Source organism: Callorhinchus milii, unplaced genomic scaffold (assembly GCF_018977255.1).
Source record: "Callorhinchus milii isolate IMCB2004 unplaced genomic scaffold, IMCB_Cmil_1.0 Scaffold300, whole genome shotgun sequence".
Taxonomy (NCBI): Eukaryota; Metazoa; Chordata; class Chondrichthyes; order Chimaeriformes; family Callorhinchidae; genus Callorhinchus; species Callorhinchus milii.
The window spans coordinates 1-6,780 of NW_024705041.1; the positions used below are offsets into that span (position 1 = coordinate 1).

The 6,780-nt window shown below is 38.3% G+C and overlaps 1 pseudogene; it reads right to left on the reverse strand.

The window, feature by feature from the left end:
- Positions 1-181: 181 nt before the first annotated feature.
- Positions 182-4,729, reverse strand: LOC121851999 (annotated as a pseudogene).
- Between the last annotated feature and the right edge of the window lie 2,051 nt (positions 4,730-6,780).

A 6,780-nucleotide genomic window follows, 5' to 3' on the forward strand; every position in this document is an offset into this window, starting at 1 on the left:
TCGCAAAATGACAAAAAAAAACTGTTTTTTTCAATGTGGTGAATTTGAAACGTGAAGGTAAAACGTTAAGATGTTTTGAAGATCTTTTTCCTTGCGGAGGGAATTGGACAAAGTGTGTTTGACTCTTAAATGTAACTCGTAAGAATGGTTAAGTTGTGAAGGACTGCGGCGCCGTGCAGTCTCACCTCTCATGGAGAGCCGCTTGCAAGTCCTGCAGCACAGCAGCAGATCTTTGATGATATTCAAGCTGTGCATCGACCAGGGCTGCTAGTTGAGATACTTGCTCAATCTGAAAAGAACACGGGGGAATACATATGCTTGTTCTCTTGCTTTGCAATTTGAGGAATATATTTCCATAAAATATTCAGTAATTAATTCTAATGTTGATGTATTCCCTTTCCCATCCATAACAATCTCTACACACCGATTACTTAAACTAATATCCATCTTACATTGCATAATGTGCTTACGGAACAAAATAAAAATTAGTACTGTAATGACCTCATTAAAATCAGATTCCTGCACTAGAAACAATACTGTATCATTAAAAATAAATGCCATACATGATATTGATTAACATATGCCAACGTCATGCCTCCTTCCCATCCAATCACCCTCCACCCCGGCTGTGTATCCACACATATGCATGGCAGTGTAACTTTGATATAAAGTTTACATACAATGTGTGGTATTTAGGATATCACCTGATAGAGCTTCCAGTAGATCATCTTTTTAGGCAACATCAACAATATTTGCAATTTAAGTTTCTCAGTCAAATATATGTTTATCTTTAATAAGCCCCGCATCCAAAACATCAATTAGCTGTTCTATTGGCAGTTGTTTCATTCGGAAAGAACTGTACATTAAAAGGGTTACTCTTAAGCAAGTTGAATTATTTACACGTAGTCCTAGATACCAAAATCCTTAATGTTTGCACAGCTGCAAATGGAACAGTCAATGCTGGGGGGAGGTGGGCAGGGTATATTTATGACCTATATACATGTAATATATCTAACCCAAATTGATAAGACTTTGACAAAAGTTCTAGAGGATTAACTCCAAAATGTCTCACAAGAAAAACATTTCAGCTGCAGTGTCCGCTTCTCCTTATCATTGTGGCCAGGTCGCTTTTGAAAAAGCGATAGAACTCAGTGGGCCTCACCTGGTAAAATAAAAAGGGTAGTAGGAGTAATTGTTCCCTACTGCAAACTTTTAATTCACCGTTAAAAAAAGGACTGGTTTTATTTTCTTGCAAAATCACAATGCAATAAATGAATACGCAATTTCTCCGCAAATAACTTCACTGCACTAGTTTGTGCTGGCAAAGACATCACGTGGTCTTATAAAACACAGTGATGTGAAAAGGTGATGTACATGTGTTCCTTTGATAAAAAAAAAATCCGCTTGTTTTTTTCTGAGAATGCAATTAATTTATGGCCTCACCACATTGGTCGGGTCCTTGCCCACCAAATTGCTTGCCTGCATTGAACGGCCAACTTTTAACTGGACGGTAGCTTTTAAGTGTTAGTGCTGTGGGAAAGCATTAATGTGTGCTGTGTCTAGTGTGATGCATAGATCTTGACATTTCACACAGATCCATTAGTTTCCTTCTCAAAGCCTTTGGCACTATCAATATAAACCTAGCGTTCCTACAGATTACAAAGCCATTATAATACACTGCACAAGCAAAACAGTCTATAATGGATCTTCACAACCGCAGCAGAACACCAACAGGCCGATGCGGACATTTTAAAGACAAGCCACAGTGGGAATGTGGCCACGCCATGGAAACTATGGACCATTTAGCAAACCTACTTCAACGGAGGAATATATTTGCACGGTTTGCTATTATGTACGGTGCGGAAAGAAGTTCAACATACATACAAACAAAAAAAACACTTTTTTCCGAAGCCTTCTTGTGGCTAGCAGAAATAATTTAAAGTACGAAACAACAAAATATAGCTTTTTGAAAGTGCAAGTGCGAATTGTTGGACATTGTCAGGCATTATGAAATTAAAAATATAGATTTGTTTTATGTTTCTGAACATTTTACAAAGACTAAATTCATCACTAATGAAGACCAAAGCAAATATTCACATTATTTATGATAGTTTATTTATTAGAACTTGTAGAGTAAGACAGCTGTCAATCTTGATTGATTTGAAAATTTCGTGACTGCAGGAATCCATACTCTCTGATTCTTTCGGTAAAGTCACGTAGGTAGAAAAAACAATAAAAAAACACGACGGTTCGGTCGCAACACAAGCGCCCGTCACCTGATGACTTTACCGAAAGAACCAGAGAGTCCAGCTGTGAATTTTATGTTTTCACAATCCGGTAGCGTCGGAGCAGAAAACTGATCTGTTTTTTACATAGCAAAATGCTGGAGTTTTTTTTTTTACTATCCAGTGTTTAATGAATATTCTGGAAAAACAATTCCACGAATAGAAACACAAATTGAAAAGTTAGAAAAATTGTCGATGAACCTCATCAGTCTTCTGTATTCGTTATTCCCACCTCTTGGTGTCACTATCTAGTACATGTATTCCAAACTTCTTCCACCGTTTCGGTGGCAATATCCCACAGCCACTTGTAAAATTGTTGAATTTGTTGGGGTGGAAAGGAGCTCAGTAAGCAGCCAGCCAGGAAACTCGAGATGTAGATTGTTTAACAGTTTTATGATTATTTACATTTACACTACATCTGGCCAGGACACATCACAAGAATAAATAACAGCTGATGGAAAAGACAAGTGACAGAATGGCAGCAAAAGGAGAAAATGTATATATGTCGAACTTTGTTCGCACCATACGTAGCCAACCGTGCTAAATCGGAGGTGCAGGAGAAGGACAATGTACAAGCAGGTGCCTAAGAGGAACCACCACCCTGGTGGTGGAGCAATGAAACAAGTTATACTGTAGGAAATAGGAACTTCAGAATCGCAGGATAGGGAACTGGGCAACAGCCTTTGGAAGCCTTCATCCTGCAACAGATGATAATGATAATACAAGACTCACCTCACTCTCCACCAAGTTGTGCATGCTGCTGGCCGCTACTTCCGCGACTCCTCAAACTTCTCCTCTGCCTGCCGAATCTCCTCATCCGGGATCTTTCCCAGGCGCTTCTTCTTGTAATCGAAGTCCAGGCGACGTCCTTCCAGCTTCTTCAGGTGATGCTGCGAAAGGTGTTAAAAAATATATATAACTTGTTACAGAAACTGTCCATGCATATCATGTTTAACTGAAACCCTAACCATCAGCTTTGGCAGTACTTTACAATTTGAACCAGTATGATTAAGATATTAAGTTAAGTGACAAAACATTTTATATTTTGTGGATCACTTGGGCCCCTTTAAATAGGAAGCCGCCCCACATACTGCCTTCTGAAGGCAGGAAACCCCGACAAGCCATGCCCAGTGGGACTCAGCTGATAATTCTGATGTAAATAAGCCTGGTCCCATCACCTCCAAAGAATGGCACATGAGAAAGGGAGGTTTTTTTCCCACAACTGTTTCCGTATTACTCATTAGACGTGTAATCAAACCCATGTGTAATAGAAAAAGCAAATAATATAACAGCCTAGCTCTTTTAACAACTGTACATTTACGACCTTTATTTGCAACCCGATATGTCGTTATGTTCAACCTCTTCACACTGCAGCAAGAGCACATCGGTTTTATAAGTAAGCTTGTGTTATTACCCCAATCTCTTTGAGCTCTTTATCTTGAAGCGCTTGCATTGGATCGAGGAAGTTTTGTTTGACATCAATATCCAGGGAATCTTTTATTTCTGCCATCTGTTTCATCGATTCTCCAACATCGCCAAGGCCAATCCTAAAACACACAAAATCGGGTCAAAATATCACCCACGATTTTTCTGGGGCTCTAAACGTTTCATTGAAATTTATATATATATACACACAAACACTATACTGCAGTTGTATGTTTATATTATAACACAAGATATGCAGAGTTTCATTTAAAACGCTCAATGGTCCATTGCTTGAAAAATATAGCACCAATATAAATTATCGGTAATGCTCATATGAATTGGATTCATGGCTGACCAGCCACTGAGCAAGAAAAATTATAAATGAAATACAGTAAATATACATATTCTTTATAAAGTAGTACTTACCAAAGCAAGATTCTGTGCCCATGTCTTTGCCATACTTGGCCATGGCTTCTCCCAATAAGCCCTCAGGCTGGGGGTAGCCCGTAGACTTAACCTGCCCACGGATCTTTGACATGGTGTTCAACATCCCCAACTTTGCTCTTGATGCTAAAGAGGAGATACCACAATTTTATCAACATTATCATCGCAATAACTCGCTTGAGACACTGGACACTTACAATTACGGTGTTCTCGAATGTCATTCACTTATATGCATCAAACAATTAGGATGACAAGACACACTATAGAACGTGCACAAAGATGCAGTTATAGACGAAAGAAAACATTAATAAATGCATGTCCTCACCTGGGTTTGGTTGCAGGTATTCTTGTGTTTTAGTGATAATGTCCATAACTGCTTTGTTGGTAGTGTCATATTTCTAAAAAAACAATGTCATTAAACATTTCAGTGAACGATTTAAACCATTGTTCTAAAATAAACATGTTCTGCATTACAGAAAGCACAATAGGGTTATGGAGGAGGTTGTACGAACCTTTTCCATCTCTGTAAAGTCATCGTCCAACTTGGTGCCTTCCGCTCCTCCCACCTTTTCACTGACAAACTGAAAAAATAAAAATGTCATTATTTTAACAAACTACGAAATGTAATGTCATGAATAGAGAAAATATTCTCAATGTGCCAAGAATGTTGTGAAAAAAGCTATTGTACCATGAATGGATCACCATTTTAATATCCATAAAGACAAGTCCTAAATATCTTCTCCAGTGTGAGTCAAATCAAGAGTGATCACACCATAGCATCTAAGAATGTTAATTGAGTAAATTTATGTTCCACTAAAACATGTTCATATGTACACCCCTGTACGATTCGTAACAGCTGTTCGTTTGATAATTGTACAATTTGACAATTTACCAACATTTTTTATTAAAGATGTATTTCCAAAATCATTTTAAAATCCATAAAAAATCCATCCATAATGCTATTAGAAATGCTAAATATTGCAGTCAGTTTCCCCCCACCCATTGATAATTGGCGATGCGTGCATAAGTCATCCACGCATCACCACTTTCCAAGGTGACCCCATGCGCAACAACATAGCACAAGCGTTAGCCCACCTTACCATTGACTTCACATACTGTCTCTTGTTGGACATTTGCCATCAATGAAGCTTAGGCCAAATAAAAACACTCGACTTGTTGTAACATGGATTAAATTCCACATTGGTACAAAGACTGCATATATACATGTGAAGTCATTTTTACAGGCCACTGCTGGATGAGGGCCTCCCCACACAACATAAACAACATTTTGATATCGCATATCTTGATCCGCTTGGGACTGAAGTATAGGCGGATATAAGTGATAAGATCGAAAATCTGAACATCTCGGAGAAAATCACAATTACACTATGACCAAATACTGTGGTAGGTTAATTGGTTAGGATGGACATGTGACGGTCGGATATGCAAAATTGTGCATTAAGTGTAAACCAGCATTGCCCTCAAAAACTAAACATGAAATACAGATACAGTAACTGTAAAACATATGCACTATCTTTATAAGCCAACAGACACTCAACCACATTCTTCCTACAACACTAGATACAGTACTGTTGTTTGGGGATTTTTTTTTTACATTTTTAAAAATGTGTTTAATTGTTAAAACGTTCAAAGTAGCTTGCTCATGTATAGCAAAGTACTTTACATGCTTCATATATTTACTGCCTAAAATTATGTGTCTATAATATTGTAGTGATGCACTTATTATAATTTAACATCACTAATCGTAATCAATTGTTATATATGCCAGCAATACCTCGGCCAATAACACGTTTTTTGCCTCGGCGCTTCTCAAGCGGAAAGAAAAAGCTTTCTAATTCTAGTGTTCCATGAAGCATGGCTATTCCAGGAGACAAAGTGATAAGCTGATAACACCCTTCAGCAATCAGAGTTCATACCTTGCTGTAGCTCATAAACCTTAAATACACTCCCATTGAAGTCATACAAATCTGCAAACTGCAGACAAAGAGCTCAATCGAGGTTAATTTTGGCTTGTAAATAAGAAAACCAAGAATCCAAGCACACTAAAACTTCATCCAGCCAAAAGGAAAATCCTCATTAAAATTTTTTAAAGACAAATCATGCACATTAGGCCTGGGGCTAAATTACAATTACAATACAGCAGCGTTTTTATCTCAAACTACAATTATACCCTTATTAGAATTACGAATGACAAAAATACAGTCACAACTGAACGTGGTTGATGCATATGCATGGATTATGTAATGCATATCAACATGCATTTGGCCTCGGAGATATTTAATTCGGGTTGTCAGTCACTCTCGCGCCAGGCGTGTGCACGAAGCTGTATGGCCACAGGCCCCGATGAGACAAAATCTTAATAATTATTTATATTGGAGGAATCCGATGAGTTACAAAGCTCTTTCCAGATGTCCAGTATGAGGTGGGTGAGAACGTTATTCCAACAAATGATACAAAAACACAACAGGGCTCGAGTAGCGGCTCTGCCGGGGAGGGCTGCGGACGAGGCAGGGTCGTTTGGTGCCGAATGGGGTCCTCCAAGTTTTGAGTAAACCCTTTGAAATATATATCGGCTGGTTTACTATACAGTGAATTCCTAATACCA